This window comes from Lissotriton helveticus, chromosome 7 (assembly GCF_964261635.1).
Source record: "Lissotriton helveticus chromosome 7, aLisHel1.1, whole genome shotgun sequence".
Taxonomy (NCBI): Eukaryota; Metazoa; Chordata; class Amphibia; order Caudata; family Salamandridae; genus Lissotriton; species Lissotriton helveticus.
Window position 1 is genome coordinate 1,104,762,247 of NC_136068.1, and position 20,210 is coordinate 1,104,782,456.

The window sequence follows — 20,210 nt, forward strand, 5'->3', positions numbered from 1 at the left end:
ACCCGAAATGTCCGAGTACTTCACGAAAAATTGACAGATACTGCTGCTAGTATGGGAATAGACATTTCAAAATCGAAACCCTTGCAGAAGCCATACCGAGCAGAATTTTCAGACAAAGATTTGGAAAACCTGAATATATCAGGGAAAAAGGCACAGGTCAAAGAACTATTGACAGTGTTGCAGAAATGGGGAGACGTAGAAAAATGGAAAGCCAGATGGGCTAGGAAAAAGGATGAGGCCAGGTCTAGGCAGGTAACTCCCGAATTCGCTCTAAGAGAAACTGAAAAGCCAGAACAGTTATGCCCTATGCGTGAAGTACCAGGGGGAAAATATGTACATGTCCCATGGTCCCGTCAGGATATTGTGTCCTTTACAAATGACTTCCCAAAATTACGAGAAAAACCGGTCGACTGGTACCGGCAGGTAGAGAGATTCGTAAAAGTGCAGAAATGCTTGTGGAAGGACCTGGATGGGTTCTTCGACATAGTGGTCCCTGTAGATTTGTGGACTGAGTGTAAGATAGCCATAGCTTGGCCTAGTGAGGAATACCCGAGAGACGACAAAACAGGGGAACCATCGAAGGAAGTGATGAGGAAGTATGAACAGGTAATTCAACATCTGAAACTAAAGGTGCCAGCAAAGGAAACTGATTGGACCAAGATAGATAGAACCACGCAGGAAAGAGACGAGACTGTGCACTCCTTTTACGAAAGGCTGCTGCAGGTGTTCAAAACATACAGCGGTATAGACAACATCGAGATGAAGGATATGACACATTTTATTTACAGGTTTGTAAATGGTTTAAGACCCGAAATTTGTCAATGGATCAAAGATAACAAAATCTACTTGATCCCCACATGCCAGACCTCGTTGACCCTGACCAGGTGGGCTTCATCCGGGGCCGTCAAGGGGCAGACAATGTGCGGAGACTGGCACATTTGGTAGGGAGGTGCATCACTGGCACATCCCGGCGTGCCTCCTGTCGTTAGACGCTGAGAAAGCGTTTGACCGCGTGGATTGGGGGTTCCTCCAAGCGGTCCTCTGTAGGGTGGGACTCGGCCCAAGGATGGTTGCCAGGATCATGGCACCTTATGCAGAGCCGAGGGCGAGGGTCAGGGTGAACGGGAGGTTGACGGGACCGTTTGCCATTGGCAGAGGGACGAGGCAAGGCTGCCCTCTATCGCCATTGCTGTTCGCCCTGGCGATTGAACCACTGTCGGACCTGATCAGGCGAAACCCGGACATCTGCGGTGTTCAGATGGGGGGGCAAACTCATAAAGTGGCGTTATATGCAGACGACCTCATCCTCACTCTGACGGAACCGCGACAGTCCTTGCCGGCACTTCATGAGGTGCTCTGCTCCTTCGAAAGCGCCTCTGGCTTGAAAATTAATCACGATAAGTCGTGGGTGCTTAATCTCACGATCCCCCAGGCCGATGTTCCTCCCCTGGAAGTGCTGTGCCCCTACCGGTGGACGGACCAACATATCCGATACCTCGGCCTCTCCCTGACTCCCTCTTTGGAGGGCTGGTCGGCGCTCAATTGGGCGGAATGTCGCAAATCCGTTCTCACTGATTTACAACGGTGGAAACCTCTTATCCCCTCTTGGCTGGGTAGATTGAACGCGATCAAAATGTCTATCTTGCCTAAAATACTCTATCTGTTCCAATGCCTTCCTACACCTATCCCTCTGCCGAAGATTAGAGCCTTGCAAAGGGACTGTACTAAATTCATCTGGGGGGGCAAGAGACCTCGCTTCTCTCAGTCACTCCTTATGGCCCCACGAGATCGTGGAGGGCTGGGATGTCCGAATCTGGTGGACTATTATTGGGCCGCTCACTTGCGGTTTGTAATCGAGTGGGGTATTAGACGGAGTGAGAAGGGGTGGCTGCATCTAGACCGAGCGGTCACGGGTCGCACGATCTGGAACCTCGCTTGGACCCATAGGGCGGGACGGTCCCCTAGTGCTTATTTGGCGGTCCCCACAAGAACGGTCCTGGACGTGTGGGACAAGGTGGCGGTGCGGAAAGGCCTGACGACTTTCCCCTCACCGCACACCCCCATAGAGGATAATCCATGGTTCCCACCGGCTAACCGCACTCCCGCCTTTCGCAGGTGGACACGAGAAGACTGCAAAGTCCTTACGGATCTCTTTGACGGAGGCTCCATTAAGTCCTTTGCCCACTGTCGAGAGGAGTTCCATTTTCCCCCGGAGGCTGAACTGCAGTTTCTGCAGTTGAGTCACTGGGCCCTATCGGATGCGATATACCCTGGGGCCACTCGGACCTTCACCCCGTTCGAGAGGCTGGCCCGCTCTGGTGCGGGCACGAAGGGCCTTATTTCAAAAATTTATCAGATTCTGCAGCATGCTCTTACTCCCCCTGCTCACCCGTATCAGCGACACTGGCAGGAGACTCTAGGTGCTGATATTGATCATGCGCAGTGGACCCGCCTCTGGAGGGATGTTCCTAGGGTGTATCGCAGTGTGCCGCAACAAGAAAACGCGTACAAAGTAATGACGCAGTGGTATTATACGCCCCAACGCCTACACAGGATGTTTCCCTCTGTACCGCCCGGTTGTTGGAGATGCCATCATGTGCCGGGCGACTTCATGCACATTTGGTGGACCTGCCCTGTGATCGCTATCTTTTGGAAGGAGGTGTTGAGCCTCATTCGGGGGGTGCCGGGATTTCCTCTGCCTGATGCTGCTAGCACAATACTGCTGGGACTCAAACCTGTTGACTTGCTGGCCCTGACCCGCAGTGACTGGACCTTAGCGATGCAAATGTTGGGTGCCGCCAGACAACTTATTGCTCTGTATTGGAAGAAGGTGGAGGCCCCCCCTCTAGCTGTGTGGTTCGGCAGGCTGTGGCAAGTCATCACTATGGAGTTGCTCTCGGCTAGGCTGCAGTCTCGCACGACCCGCTTTGAAAAGGTTTGGCGGCCACTAGTGGCCTATCTCTGCAAGAGCGAATTTGCTAGGAATTTGCCCCCAGCGCTGCGAGCATTGCAATTGGTGGAAGATGCGGTGCTCGCCTTTACCCCTCGCAACCTGTAACGCCCTCGCTGCTGTGACTATCCCCCCTAACTCCCTCTGCTCTTCCTCTGCTCTTCCTCTCTGCTCCCTCTAACCTCTGCTTTCCTCTTTTGACTGCCTTCTACTAGGCCTCTGGTTGAATGTTGGGCCCCTTGGGCCGGTTATTTGTTTCTGTTTGGTATGTTTGTACTTGCCCGCCTCGCGGGAAGATATATAAGGCGGGGTATCACTGGAGTGTGCTGGACAGCGCTTTTTTAGCTCCCTTCCTGAGCGACTGGAGGGGATCTTGATGATCTTGACGTGCAGATCGGCATGGGTGATTGGAGATGTCGACCCACACAGAGTTCGCACCATGAGTTCCTTCACGCGGCCGGCCCCATGAGGGTTGTAGGCTTATCGCTGTGTCAATGTGACCCTTTTCTTATGTGTGTCTCGAACTGAGACTTAATAAAAAGATGTTGAAATAAAGATAACAAAATCTGTTGGCACACAAAAAAGATGGATGAGGTCCTACGGTACGCAAAGTACTGTGAGGACGATATGGCAGAAAAGAAAAAGGCTCTCAAGGAGAAGGTTATGTGGGCTCAAGTGAAGCTCGCAGAACAGCAGGAAAAACAATTGAATAAAATAGCCAAAACTGCTCAGAATCCAGGTCCTGGGGGTGGGGGTGGAGGAAAGCCCCGGCCCAAAATGAGCAGGGAGGAGGCAAAGAAGAAATTTCCCTGCCACCAGTGCGGAGAAATTGGACACTGGCGAGACGAGTGTCCCTATTTGCAGGATGATAACTCCCAAACACCTGATTTAACTCCACAGACGCAGAATGAAAGACCAAGAAAGACCCAACAACAGGTAAAAACGATTCAGTTGCCCCGAGCACCAAAGCAAGTATTTAAGGGAAAATCGACGCAGGGTGAGGACGTAGAAATCTGGGGGAGCAATGAGAACAGAAATGCAGCAACTTCGCAGTATTTACTAAATTATACTTTCCTTTGTGATGACCAGTACTGACGGGGCCTGAGAGGGGAGGACGAGGAGTGGGTGCTTGGCGCCTCCTTGCCGGTAGACCAGTCAGGACCATACATTGAAGGAAAGGTTGACGGAAATGATGTCACCTTTCTGTTGGACACTGGCGCTACCCGTTCTACTGTGAGAACAGTGGACGTTCCAAACCTACCCCTCTCGGGAGAAGCAATCCAAGTAGTGGGGGTATCTAATCAACTGATTAGTACTCCTGTTACCGAGCCCATGGAGATCTCAATTGGAAACTTTAAAGAAATGCATAGATTTGTCGTTTGTGACACCAGTCCAGTGAACTTACTGGGACGAGATTTGCTGTGCAAAATGAACTGTACCATCTTTTGCACACCAAAGGGTGTTGAAATTCAGACCCCAGATGAAGATGGCATTTATAAATTAATGTTAATCAGGCCCGACTCAGAAATTAAGTGAATGACTATGCAGGATTTGCCCAAAGAACTCCAAGAAACAGTGAAGCCAGAGGTATGGGACTTTACAGGAAAGGATGTAGGATTAATGAAAAACGTAGACCCCATGCAGATAGCAATAAAGGACAATGCAGTATACCCTAATACGAAACCATACAGAATGAATGCAGAAGTAAGAGCAGGTGTTGCCCTAGAAATACAGAAACTGCTAGAAGGAAACATCATACAGGAAGTAATGAGTAGCCCATGCAATTCACCCATTATGGGCATCAAAAAGCCTAGTGGCAAGTACAGGGTAGTTCAGGACCTAAGAAAGGTAAACAAGATAGTGGTTCCTTGCTGCCCTATTGTCCCGAACCCAGCAGTGATTCTGTATCAGATTCCCTGGGATGCTGAGTGGTTCACTGTGATAGACCTATGTCATGCATTCTTTTCCATTCCCTTGCATCCAGACAGCAAATTTCTTTTCTCGTTTGCTTTCAACAGTCACGTGTATGTCTGGAATAGGGTCCCCCAGGGGTACACAGAGAGCCCCTCTATCTTTAATCAGATCTTGAAAAAATGCTTGGAAACTTTGGTCTTACCTGGAAATTCTGTTTTGGTGCAATACATTGACGACCTCTTGGTGGCGTCCAAAAGTCATAAAGATTGTGTGATTGACACCATTGCCCTACTGAATCACCTGAGTGAAAAGGGACATAAAGTGGCCCCTGAAAAATTACAGTTCTGTGCAAAATCAGTGAAATATCTGGGGCACCAGACAGAGAAAGGCATCAGGAAAGTAACGTCAGAAAGAGTGAGAATAATTCAAAAGATGCAGTTACCCCGTACTCAGAAAGAAGTCAGAATGTTCCTTGGAGTGATAGGATACTGCAGGCACTGGATTCTGGGATTTGCAGTCCTAGCCAGACCTTTGATGAAAATGACCAAGAGAGGAACACCGGATATTGTAGAATGGGATGATGAAAGCTTAACAGCCTTCACAAAATTGCGAGATTGTCTGTGTACAGCCCCTGCGTTGGGAATGCCAGACTATTCCAAGGAATTTGCCCTGTTCTGTGACACTCGCGATAATTGCGCATTGTCAGTTTTAACCCAAGAGCATGGCACGACCAGGAGGCCTGTGGCATATTTCTCCGCCACCCTGGATCCAGTGGCTGCTGGATTACCAGGATGTCTAAAAGCAGTAGCTGCTACTTGCACCAGTTTAGAGCAGAGTGAATCCATTGTCATGGGACATCCCGTAACTGTGTATGTTCCGCATGGAGTGGTGATTTTACTAACAAGAACGAAAACTCCGTATCTCACCCCTCGTCGGCTGACTAAATACGAGAGGATTCTCGTGGGTGCTGCCAATATAACAATTGTCCGGTGCAACATTCTGAACCCCGCCACTCTGCTTCCCAACTCAATGGATATGGAAGATGGGGAGGAAGATGAGCATAACTGCATTGATTTAACAGAATTTAGCACAAAGCCACGTCCAGACATTAAAGAAACACCTTTGCCTAAACATGACATGGAATTGTTTGTGGATGGTTCATGCCTAAGACATGAACAAGGAGGCCTGAATGCTGCCTATGCTGTAGTCTCCTTAACAAAAATTGAAGAAGCAGGTTATTTATTTGGAGTAAAGTCTGCACAAATAGCCGAATTGATCGCCATGATAAAAGCTTGCAAATTGGGGAAAAATGAACGCCTAACCGTGTATACTGACAGTCAGTACTGTTATGGAGTTGTGCATGACTTTGGCCAATTATGGCTACAGAGGGAGTTCCTGACTACATCAGGTACCCCTATTCGAAATGGAAAAGTTGTCCAAGACCTTCTAGAGGCAATCCAATTACCAAAGGAATTGGCAGTGGTCAAGTGTGTTGCTCATAAGAAGGGCCTTGACTCTGTATCTTTGGGAAATGATTTCGCTGATCGAGTGGCAAAATTATGCGCCAGGGATCGACTAATAATCAATCCGAAACGGGGGGGGGCCGGAAACAGCTGCCAACTTCGAGTGTTTGAAGAAGTGCCTACATGGGATGAAGTGAGAGAATGGCAGCAGGCAACACCCTGGCAAGAGAGAGAGAGATGGAAGGAAGAAGGGTGTAGACCAAGACGTGAGGATGGTGTCATCTTGGGCCCAAATGGTATGCCTGTGCTACCCAGACACTTGCTTGGCACAATGGCTAGACTGATACATGAGGGATCACACATTGGTAGGGACGCCATGATTCTGGTATTTCAACAGACTTGGTACAGCAAAAAGTTCAGGAAAGTAGCAGAGTCCCTCTGCCAGAGGTGCTTGTCATGTCAACAGTTCAATGCAGGCAAGAGAACAATGGTGGAACTAGGGAGAATTGGGAGGTCAGGGGGTCCCTTTGTGAGAATACAGATTGATTTCATCACCATGCCACGTTGTGAGGGGAAGCGATATGTCCTTGTCATTGTCTGCCTATTTTCGAAGTGGGTGGAAGCTTACCCTACTCCCCAAAGTGACGCACTGACAGTAGCCAAGTGTTTACTGAAAGAACTGATACCTAGATTCGGGGTTCCAGTCACTATTGAATCAGATAGAGGCCGACATTTTCAGAATGATGTGATCGATCAACTCTGTAAGGCCTTTGGGATCTCGCAAAAACTCCACTGTGCATATCATCCAGAGGCTTCTGGAGTGGTGGAACAAATAAACGGGACTATCAAAACAAGACTAGCGAAATTGTGTGATGCATCTGGCATGACCTGGGTAAAGGTCCTGCCTCTGGTTCTGATGGGACTCCGAAGTATTCCAGACCGGAAAACAGGCCTGAGCCCCCATGAAATTCTGATGGGAAGAGTGATGAGGCAAGCGTGGGTACCAGGAAGCAAACTATTGAGTATTACTGATGATTTGGTGCTTGAATACTGCAAGAGATTAGGTGACCAAGTGCGTTATATCTCTCGCCAGATCGGAGAAGACGCCGTCGCCAATCCAACGACTCCTCTCCACAAACTGGTTCCAGGGGACTGGGTCAAAATCAAGAAGCATACTCGGTCGAGCTGCCTGGCACCAAGGTGGGGACAGAAGCGCCAAGTAATCCTGGTAACAACCACAGCAGTGAAGTGTGCAGGTGTACCCCATTGGATCCACGCCAGCCACACCCAGAAGGTACTACCAGACAAGGAGCCTGGAGAAGAAGACCATCCAGCAGAGGGGCCTGCAGAAGCAAGACCAGAAGTAGCTGACGACGTACAGCCCAGTACCAGTCAAGCTGAGGGGTCCGCAGACGTTGGTCCAGGGGTAGTTGATGACGAGCTACCAAGAGTCAAGCCTGCTGAAGGGTTCCCAGATGTTGGTCCAGAAGTAGCTGATGACGAGCTGCCGAGCATATGGCCAGAGGAGTGGATACCCTTGATTGACCTCACAGAAGACCCAATCAAAACAAGAGAGCGAATTTGGGAAGGTAGAGAGTGGAATAGAGAGGAAAAGCAAGGCACAGGCGAAGAACCTCAGGCTATTGAGATTCACATCAAAACTGAGGAAGGAGAAGGTCAGACAGGGACTGAGCAAATAATTGATACACCTCCACTGACTCCTGATGTTGAAAAGGGACAGACTAGACATAGTGTAATAGTTCGAGCAGAAGAAAATCAAGGGATCAAAGTGCTCGAACGGGATCAGATAGGGATAGAAGAACGTGTTCAGGACACAGAAACAGAGACATTTGAAAAGCAAACACAAAACTCTCCTGAACAAGGCCAGTTTAGTAACCAGGCAGAAGAAATAGATACGAGCCCTGGAACTAGTCAGATAGGAAGGGAAGAAAAGGAAGCAGAATTGCCACAAACAAATGAAAATAAAAGAGCAATAAAAGAAAACGAAATCGGAGTGCCAACTAAAAGACTTAAGAAAAGAAAGCACCTTGAGCCTGGATTCATAAAGAAATTAAGGCTAAGGATAAAAACGGTAGAAGAAAAACGTGCCGAGGAAAGGAGGAGTTCTCGCATAGCAGAGCAACCAGAAGACACTTCCAAAAGAAGGAGCGATCGAATAAAAAGACAAAACAAAAAGTACAAGTCTCCTGAATGGACGCTCGTTTTGGAAGAATTTGAAGATCTTGATATAACTGACGAAAGCGACGGAGAACCAATTGCTGAGTACTCTGCCGAAGAAGAAGAAGAGCCACCGTGAAATTGCACAAAAGTAAGCTACTCGTGCAGAGACACAAAGAGGGGTCGAGAAACTTCTTCTGAGCCAAAATGTCTGATTCAAACGTGAGTGGTAGACCTAGTCGCAGTTGTTGCAAAACATGCTGCAAGGTATGTGTATGTAGTATAATTATAGTGATATTAGTTTGGATAGGACTAACAGTTTTCATTCCTTTTGCGGTGAGCAAAAATACTAATATTGACCCTACTGAGATTACCGACACTGAAGAACTGACAACACGAAGTGTAGAAAGACGTGAAAAGGCACTCAGACAGACAAAACGAGACTTAGAAGCATCAGATGAGGAAGGACTACATTACCACGGAGTTAGAAACAAGACACATTTAAATGTTTTCGCAAACTTGTTAGTGCATTATGTAGAAACTATGGAAATAGAAGATTGCTATGTCTGCATGAAGCTACCTACTTCTGTGGCTGAAGGCGTGACATATCATCATCTACCTCTGACCTATGGAATCTCCTGTAGTATTTTAGCAAGCTTGTTTTACAAAAGAGGACCGTTACAGTACTATTACTCTAACAATGACGTGATCTTTTCTGAAGTTCCTATACGTGGGAACCTGAATCCTGTACATACCAAAAGTGACGTTACTCGCTATATGGGCGAATACTTTCTGACTATAGGCAATATAGATATAGCTGAAGCACACAGAGATAACTTGACCTGTACATTACATGAACAAGAAAAGATATTTTTGAACATGGCAGAGAAAAGAAGGGAGAGTTTCCAAAGAAAGGCAAATGACAAAAGGCAGAAAACACCTAAATGGGCTGAAAACATGGAAAGCACCTCAAATGGCAGGGCGGGACCTGCTTTGTTGCTGGATTTCGAAAAGAAAGGGAAACTCTGTCTTCATCGCGAGAAGACTAGTTATTATAATAACATTTTCATTGGTTCCAGTCAATGTGAGCACAATTATAAGGTAATTGGAGGATGGGGTTTCAAAAATGGGTCAGAGCCTGTGTTTCCTGGAATTTATTATATATGTGGAGACAAGGCTTATTTCAAATTGCCGGATCACTGGTATGGAAGCTGCTATTTTGGCATTGTCTTCCCGAAAATATACCATGTGAATGAAGTTGCTGGAAGCAGTGAAAATACTAATGGCTTAGTGCGTAGTAAAAGAGAAAGCGTAGGTGAAATAATGGGTAGTATTTTCAGTGCACTGATACCTGGAGTGGGAGTGGTTCTGAACACTCACAGAATTTGCAAATTGTCCACTATAGTGGATGTGTTGTCTACAGACACAGCTCATGGATTTCTGCTGGTCAATACCGAAATGGTTGCGATCAGATCAATGGTTTTGCAGAACAGACTTGCGCTTGACACCTTATTAGCAAAAGAGGGCGGAGTCTGCCGGATGTTGAAGGCGCAACATTGTTGCACTTATATTCCGGACAAAAGTGTGCAGCTCAAAAGATATGTGAAAAACATTACTAATTTGGAAAAGGAACTCAAACCACTCGAGGTTGACAGTGCCTGGAAGAGACTGGTAGAGGGACTCTCAAATGTAGGTCATTGGCTTGCTAGCTTAGGTAAAAGCTTATTGTTTAAGGTACTGATGCCAATTGGAATTATAGGTCTTATCCTATTTTTCATATTTGTCTGTTGCAAATGCCGTAAGCACACCAGAAAGCATCAAGTGAATGCCAGAGGAGTGAAACGAAGTGTGGATGAGCTTGAATTAGAGGAAATGAATAATCGGATATACAAAAGGGTGAAAAATTCTCACCCTACCAAAATTGAAAAAGAGAAGCTGAATGGATTGCTGGAAGAGATAGAGTTGTATAAAGTGTGAGAAGTTGGCATCTGGTTCCATATATTTTGTGATGATAGTAAATATCATCAAAGAGGGGATTGATAGAGCAAGCTTCGCATTGCGACTTGCTCGAGTCATGAACCTCGCCCGTGTGTAATCAATTAATAACAATTGTACGTCTTACTAATCTTTTATTTTCATATTCGAACGAAGTAGAGGAAGCTTGCATATGTGTTTTCTAATACAACTAATCCATGTCCCTAAACATGGCCGCCGCTTGGAAAATTGCTTCTGCGCATGCGTCAGTCACACTCACGTGACCTGACGTAGTTATAAGTTTGGTGGGAAAAGGTGCGCATGCGTAATACACAGCTTTCGTGATAACGTGGTGAATGCTCTTGTGTTCGTGTATATGTTACTAATGTTTAAACTGCATAGTATATTTTTATAATGATAAGTTTAAAGTACAAAACCAATGATGTGTTTTTCATACCGTCACTTCTATGTTTTAATTTGTTTTCGCTTACTTTTCATGTATCCTCGACTCGGAGGGGTGCTGGGGCTGGGGAGTCCATCTTGGAGGGTATTTCTGCGCAGAATCACTAGAAGCTGCCATGGCATTGAACTCAGGCCAAAGAAGGTTGATGCCAGAGCCACCATGGGAAAGTGCACCTTCACCCAGCAAAAGCATCATGATTATGTTCTATTGTATCGAAATGTATTCTTTCCATTGTATTCTCTGCGACTTCCCATGGGAACCCCAATCTTGCTAGGCGGCACCTTAACATGCAAATTAGGCCTTAGAATAGTCTGTTCTGATTGGTGTGTTACCCAAATCCTACCTTAGGACCAATCCAAAAAGAGGGATTCTGACACTTTGCAACATTGGGGGGTGGTACACCGTCCCAAAACAGTATATCTACCCTGGGTTCACCTAGGGAAATTGTCCGACTTGTCTGGTTTAGCTGACCTGTCACTGACCCAACGCACTCAATAGGTGACTGAAGATACAGAGAGCTGCGGAGCACTCTGTCCGAAATTTGACCATAGACTAAGGTTTTACTAAACCTTAAAGTGCTGGCGGAGCACTTTGCTGGGAGTTCGCTGACCCAATCGGGGTCTTGATCGATAGCTGCAGAGAGGGTGGAGCGCAGGCGTTGCTTCCGAACTGCGGGTGCTGGTCCTGTCCTGAGGGTCCTGTCCGAGAGGTCCTGTCCTGATTCCTAATCTGAGGGTTTCCTGTCCTGTCCTCGGTGTCCATTCTGCACCTGCTGTCCATTGAGGGGTATCCTTCCTTGAGGGTTTCCTGTCCTTAACTGACCCGTGGCCAGGGTTTGGTTTCCACACCAGTCTAGGTAAATATTCCTCTGAAAACTCTGAATCTTGCACCTTTCTAAATTTCCTGTCTTTGCTTTAATAAAGACATACCTTTTGCATATGTTACTTTTCCATGCTTTTTCCGCAACCATTGAATCATAAAGTCATTTGCCTTTGGTTTCATAACGTGTTCTTATGTTACCCTACTTGTTAGAAATTATATTCTGCATTGCAGTTTGTCACTTTCTCATATGGTCTAGAACCTCCTTACTTAAACTGTCTAAAGAACTTTTGCCTTGATGCATAGCGTGTTTCTCTTCATAGACTCTCCTATAGTTATATAGGATCTTTGAATTTACCATAGTATAAACTTTTCCAATAGGGAATCTCTAGTACGTGCATAAGATTGTTTCCTTAATGAATGTCCATTCTTAAAACTTTCGTCTAAATCTGCATAGCATATTCCCGTTGCATCTCCTATCAGAATTTCAATGGTTACCCTGACTTTATTTCTCTATAGTTATGTACTTTTCATTATCTTGATTATTGATTGTCTTATTCTTGTAAATCTAATGATTTCTGAGAACGAACTTTAGATAAAGACTTTAAAACTTCCAGTTGTCCGTGGTCATTTGGAAAGAGTTTGAATGGTATTTGTTGGGTTTGTATTTTGCTGCCTTTCCTTTTACAGCTAGCTCCCTGACCCATCGTGGTCATAGGTACCCATAACGGTGGATGGTAAGTTGGGTACACTGGAAGTCATCGAAAGGAACTCACAATTATTGATAGTAGACCGTGAGGTCATCCGATCAATGTATATGGTGATTTGAAATATATGGGCCCGAAGACCGGAAGTGGCGAAATTATTGGTCGGGTGACCCGCGCGCTCTATCAGTAATTTAATACAAGGGGACTGAAGGAGTGACAAAAATATATGAAGAGGACCGAAAGTTAGGGACCAAGGAGTTGCTGAAACCAAGTATATCAAAATGGTGGGCGTGTTGGAAACCGACGGTGAGTAAAAGGGCTTTAAAACAGTTTGTTGCTGATCCATAGCAAAGAGCTTTGTGTCCAGATGAATAGGGACAAGGTAAAGGTGGGGTGCACAGGTAAAGCAGTAGATACCCAAGGAGATGGGGTCGGGAGACATTGAAGACAAGTGAGAAGCTGACACGAGCACTAGGGCTGTGATAGCCTGGAACAGGTGATAGTGCCAAGAGGTGTGAATAGGACATGGCAAGGACAGTGAACAAAATGGTGGGTTTAGAGGACACACTGGGAAGGAAAGAAGAAATAAGACAGATAGGAAGGGCCACAGGGAAAAACTGCCTTGTAGGGAGTGTACATGCCTTTGGGGGCTCACCTGTCACCTGGTACTAAAGTGTAAATGTGGATAAGAGACTTTATAGATACGTTTAAGGTATCACACAGGGAAATTTGGGCCAAGGGAGTGTCTGATAAGAGGATTTTTAGTTGGCAAGGAGAACTTGAGTACCAACTATCGTTAATACATCGAATTCAGTTTTGAATGATATTTGTGAGAAATACCCATTTAGCCAGTGCCCCTATTTAAATACATCAATATTATTCATAAAGCAAAGATGGATTTTGGGGGCCTGGCTTGGCTAATGTATGATGAGGAGTTTAAGGCACCGATGGGGAGTTTAGGGCAAGAATGGCGATCTATCCTGATAAGCCGTAAGGTGAGATAGCCAGTCAATTGTGGCTCAAGTGGATGGTCCTTGTTACGCAAACCTCAGCACCACATGCGGCAAGCAGGTTGTCAGTGCCCCTTCTGCCCTTTTTGGGCATCCCACCCAAGGTGGAGTGGGTGGGTGGGGTCAGGACGAGTAGTTAGCACTGGGCCATTTTGTAACTTTGAGAAGGGTTTTTGCACAATAATGTTATGCAGATCCAAACACAAGGGTTCTGAATGTGGAACTAAACATCCAGACACACAATACTTGGGGCAAGCGTCAGTATGATAAACTTAGATACAGGCAAAAGTCAACACAAAAAAAAAAATGCAAAGGGCACCTATTCTGGTCAACGAAGCAATGTTTTGTGGTTGACTACAGTATAACATAAGGAATTTGCTAAATTGTTGGAATGATGTTCTAGGGAGGTCTTTAGGCTGGGGTACCGGAGTCCTAGAGTAAGGCGTTTTGCAGACAACTTGAAATTGTCCAAGAGAGACCTAATGTGGTATGGGTGAAATTGGTGAAAGTGATGCATGAAGGAAAGATGATAGCTCTTTAATTACTGTCTGCTTCAGGATTTGATTATGTCAACCCTAGGCGTATTTCCCAGTGGCAGGTGGTGATCTATAGCTGTGGCGGAGCGTCGGTGCAGAGTGGATGTTTTAACCTACTAACAGTCACTGTGATGAATGCCTTTAGTCTCAATGTCAAAGCTCTCCATTATGGCTCATTAAGAGTGTTTTATTTTTTACAAGGCATGATTGAGAGCGCTGAACATGAGGCTGAATACAGTGTGAGTTTCTCACAATATCTTTCAGTGGGTCAAAAAAGTAGGTATTCTCCTAGTCTGAAGTCCCAGCGTGGGTCTGAGATCCACAGCCATATCTCCTCTACCACTCCATATGTTGCTGATAATGCTCAGCAGCATGAGAGCAGCACCAGGATTGGCTTGAGCGGGTTGGCCCGACGATCCTTTAGGCACAGCAGTCCCGTGCCCGATCTCGTCTCAGCCTTCTAAGACAGCTTAGGTGGAGAGCTTTAAAGTGAGCATGTGTGTGCAGTCTTTAAACTGCCATTTTAGAAAAATTGTTCAGGCCCAAACCTGCCGTTTTAATACATTTAAGTCACCGCAGGGTAGACACTAGACAACCAAGAGGACAGGGTGAAGTGTATTTAAAACGTAGGGCATGGGCTTTTAGGTTTTACATGTCCTGGTAGTGAAAAACTCTTACATTTGTTTTTTACTACTAAAAGGCCTACCTTTCCAATAGGATAACATTGGACATGCCTTATTACATCCAATTAGTAATAATTTCCAAATGGAAGCATGTACCCAGATCATGTTTGGTGTCTTTGGAATTGTAATGAAACATCCTCTCTTAAAGTGAAGTCGGATTTTAAATTATAATTTTGAAAATGCCACTTTTAGTAAAAAGAGCAGAAGCAAACGTTTGTGGTGGGCAAAAAAACCAATGGATTAAACCCAGACCTGTTGACTTTGGGGTGAATGTTTGCATTGTTCAGCATTCTGACCTTTATCTGTTCTTTTTGCTTTTGTCGCTCTTAGTTGCTAAGGGTATTCTCAGACTTGGGTCCCTTGCTCGCTGCACCACTGGATTCAAGGTATCCTGGTTGATGAGGGGTGATACCCAGAAACTGGCCCCAGGATGATTGTTTCCAGTCCAGGGAGGACCTGGTTTGGCAGTTTGGGCTGGACTGTTCCCCTGAGGAGCAGGGTCAAGACTGTTTTGCACATGGCTGGGTCCAAACTCGGGTGAAATGGCAAGCAAAATAGTGATGAATTAAACCCTGATTTATGACTGAGGGTGATTTTTTGCATTGTTCAGCTATCCGTCCATCATTTTATTTTGTGATGTAACTTTTAGAAAGTTGGTATTTTCCTGCCCTTTGCATTTAGTGCCTGCAGCCTTTTGATGGGTCACATGACTGGGTGTAGTTGGCGGTTGAGCTTTGTGTACTCCTTCTAGACAGTCACCCACATTAGAGAGCTTTGATGTGCCTGGATGGGCCATCACTGGCAGGATGGGCGGGCGGAGCTGGGCAAGTCCTACTTACATATGAATAGACTGTGTCCTGCCTCCACACAAAGCGCAGCATACCCGCTGTAGTTATACTGGAGCCAGAACATGGAAAGCAAGATGTCTTGGGACTACAAAGGGAAACCATTAGAGGCTTTTCCTACTTTGAAGGAAGGCCCAGATACCAACGCTTTAGTACCCTTCTAGACTTGTGGATTCTCTGCCAGGAAGAAGGCCTGCTGCTCAATGGAAACGACTACCATTCTGCAGGCTGCTGTCCTGCTAGACTATTGCTGCCTAGCTGTGCTGACCTGCTTCTTGTTGCCCTCTTGCATGGGTGAGAAGGACTGGAGCTGCATCTGTTTAACCTAGAGTCTTGGACTATCTCCAAGGGCTATTTGGCTGGCCTCCAGACTAAAGCCTCAGGGACAGAAGGTCCCAACAACCTTGAACCCAACACCTGGTGCCATCTGTAAGTAAACCCAGCCAAGTGGCGCCACCCCACTCCTGGATCCTCAGAAGTGGTCCTGAAGGTACTCTTCCTGTACTTCTGTAGACCGTGCAGAACTGACTCAGCGCCTCTGCTGTGAGGTTCTCCCAGTGCAAGGACTCTGCATCAACCTCTCATTCTGCATTGGAACCGCCGCTATGCGAAGCTTCACCGACACAGGCCCTCGCTTCACCAAATAGTTCATCAGCGTCACCCTTGACGATGATGTGGGTTCTTACATCACAGCCTCCCACTTCTTTGGAACTGCCGGACCGCGTTGACTATGTGATGCATCCTCAACACCGGACTTCACATCGCAAGCCCTTGTTGACATGAGCCTTGAAAATGATGCAGGGCCTCGCATCCTAGCCATGCAGCTACTCGGAACCGACGCATCGCCTCAGCTGAACATGATCAGCACTGCACCTCCCAAGGCTCTACAGCCAGGATTTAAGGTATTCTTATTCTGCTGGCCTCACTGGGTCCCTGTAGCTGGCCCACACTCCATCACAATTGGCCTGAACATTGGACTTTATCCTGATCCTTAATGAGTAGATATCTATAGTTGGCTCTTTGTGCTTTTTAGCGCTATATTTACTGACATCTTTAAACCTGCATATCTCCAGTTCTACTGATTTGTCTTTTGTAATTTTGGTTTTGATCTATTTATTAAAATGCACTTGGGTTGTCTAAATCGGTGTGGTATTTTTCTTGTAGAGTGTTTTTACTTTATTAATGTTTGAAGTGCTGCATAAATACTTTACACATTGCCTCTAAGTTAAGCCTGACTGCTCTGTGCTAAGCTACTAGAGGGTTGAACACAGGTGAATTTTGGGTTTACTTGTGCCTAACCCTGAAAAGGATTGTAGTGAGGGCTCGAGGAGGGTTGCACCCCCCTCAACCAGTAACCCCATTTCCTACACTTGCTGTGAAATGATCACTTATTATCTTATTACCTTGTGAAAGGTCTTTTTTTTTTGCACTCGTTCTTATCACTAACACAAAAAATAGCACAACCTGTGTTTTGAATGGGGAATTGGGGGGAATGATTTTAAACGTGTTTTAACTCTGGCACATTTAAGCATTTTTATTAACTGTTTATCGTGTTATGTTTTGTGGCATCTTCTTACTTGGTACTTGGAGTGTATTAGACGCCATGCCACTGCAGCATACCTTGTTTCAGTCACTGCCGGGTCGCGGCCATTTTGGGCGTGACACGCGTCTCCCGTGGTTAGCGGTCCAGTTATTGCACGCAGCATACCAGCACTAGCCAAACCCTATTTAAATGGGCATTGGTAGAACGCGCAGCAGGCGAGCGCAGCGGGCGCGCCTAAGGCAAGCCCGTCTGCACCAGTCAGCGCTAAGGCAGTGCTTAGGGCGAGCATCTCTGTCGGTTTTGACCCTGATAACAGTAATGGAAATACTATTCAGTATTCAAGTTCATTCTTAAAGTCTCATACAACTCCACTATGTCCATCTCAAATTGTTAACCAGGTAGGGTCTGCTACTGTCTCTGTGGATTGTGGGTTTTCTCGCACTCCAGAGCTATCTACGGATATCATGACTACTTCCTCATGCACTCAGGGTAGCATTAACGCCTGCTTCATTAATGCAAGATCTATGAGGAAGCATTATGTTGATATTGCAGACTTGGTCTTCGATAATCAGCTAGACCTATTGTTTATCACTGAGACCTGGCTTGATATGTTTTCTAACCCCATTGTAGCGTTGGCCACCCCTACTGGCTACAAAATCCATCGGTTGGACCGCCCAGTTGGCAGAGGTGGGGACTTGGCCATCCTTTATAGAGACCGCTGGGCCCTGCATAGTGAATCATCCACCATCTGGGGGGTTGTGAGGCCCTGGACTTTAGTCTACAACTATCGGCACATTTTACCCAGTGGGCGGGTCTTTATTATATCGACCACCGGGGCCAGTTGGTGGATTTTTGGAATCCTGTGGGGACGCTCTGGCAGACAGATCATTACGTTTCTCTAACTATTTGCTTCTTGAGGACCTTAATATCCATCTTGATCCTATAGAGTCAACGGACTCAGCTGCCTTTCTGGATATTCTTCAGCTGGCCCAGCTATCTCAATGGGTCAAGGATTCGACCCATCAAGAGGGACACACTCTTGACCCTATCTGTGCCAATTTCCCTATATCAGTGGTGAAGCCACTACCTGTCGCTTGGTCGGACCACTTCCCCATATTCTTCTCTTGGGTTGTTAAGCGTCCGCCCCGATCAGTTAGTTGCCATCATTCTCCCACTTCCACGAAAGTGGATGCCGGGCAACATAATGGTCATCTGGCAGCATCGCACCCTCTCCTTCTCCGGGACCTGGAGGATAATGTGTCTAGGTTTGCTGATTGGATCACTGATTCGGTCAGCGCCCTTTCTGCTCCAGGTCACTATAAGCTTAGGAGAGAGTCTCCTTCTAAGCCATGGTTTACTTCGGAGCTGAAGCTGCTGAAAAATGCCTGTAAGGTTTTGGGGAGAGCTTGGCGTTCCTGTGGTTATTGTTCCACTGCTAAACAGGCCCTTAGAGCCAAACAGAAACTTTATTATTCAGCCATTGGGATAGCCAAGGGCTGATATTTCTCTGTTCGCATTTACTGGGCTAACAATAATTCTAAATAAATATTCGCTATTGTGCAGAGTTTCGTGGCTCCCAGTGCCCAGGCTGTGGTGATACCCTCCTCAGATACCTGGTGTAATACCTTGGCAAAATTGTTTAGGGATAAAATTGTCAGTATACAGGACTCTTTTTCGAATTTATTCAGGTGGGCCATGGCTGCCGCGTTGGGGATACAGGAGAAAGAAATGGGTTGCTCCCTCTCTGCATATAGCCCGGTGGACCCGCCTACTTCGCTTAGAATTCTTAAAGCACTTAAATCTGGTTCGCCTAATTACCCATGTGCTGTTAGGCTTCTAGCGGAAGTGGCTGACACGATTAATACTGAAGTTAATCTAGTGGTCAATCAGTCACTTTGCGAGGCTTATGTCCCGCTGCCATGGGAGCAGGCATTGATCCTGCCTCTCCTTAAGAAGCCATCTCTTGATCCTTTACTCCCTGTCAATTACCGGCCCATCTCGCTCTTGCCAAGTTTGGCTAAAGTTTGTGAGAAGGTTGTGACGTCTCAGCTTACTAACTTTGTAGAGATGTCTGGTTTGCTGTACCCAGCACAATCTGGGTTCCCTGCCTCTTATAGTATGGAGTCAGCACTATTCGAGGTGGCAGAAGCGATGCGGGATTGTCTGGATGCCGGCGGGAGAGCAGCTTTGGTTATGCTTGCTCTCTCTGCAGCATTCGACGCGGTGCCTCACTCTCGACTCCTTGATCGCCTAACGGAAATTGGTATTTCGGCCTCAGCACTGAGATGGATTAGGTCCTTCTTGGAGGATAGGTCACAGCAGGTCTGGCTTCCCCCCTGTGCTTCTGCGCCGATGCAGTTGTCAACTGGCGTTCCGCAGGGGTCATCGCTTAGCCCTCTCCTTTTTAATATCTACTTGACTCCGCTGGTTTATCTTGCGGAGTCACTGGGGGCTAAGGTGATTGCCTATGCGGATGATACGCAGCTCCTGTTTTCTTGGAAGAGGGGTGATGACTCGGTCGGTGCTGCGCAGCACTGTTTATCCTCTGTGTTCCATTGGCTGGCGAACGCACAGCTGAAGTGCAATAAAGAAAAATCTGAAGTGCTCCTGTATGGTTCGTTTCCAATGGACTTCAGAGTTAGGCTGTGGCCTTCTGATTTCCCCAGCCACACTGCGGGTAAGGGCACCGCCAAAAATCTTGGGGTCTGGTTAGATGAAAACGTGAACTTCTCGACGCAGGTGAAGAAGCTGACAGGGACCTGCTTTGGCACCCTGAAAATCTTGAGAAAATGTTTTCCCCTTTTGCCAGCTAGCGCCAAAGAGACTGTTGTCCGGGCTCTGATCTTGTCCCGATTAGGCTGCGCCAATGCTCTCTTGGTGGGCAGTCCAGAATACTTGACTAGGAAACTGCAAGAAGCCCAAAATGCGGCAGCCAGACTGCTAATGGGACTCTCATCCAGACATAGTGTCTGTAACCATCTATGTAACTTGCACTGGCTCCCAGTCGAGTCTCAACTAAAATTTAAAATGTTGACCATTGTTCATCGGGCCCTGTATGGGCTTGGCCCTATCTATTTACAGAAGAGATTTGTCTTCTACAAACCCACTAGACAACTTCGATCGTC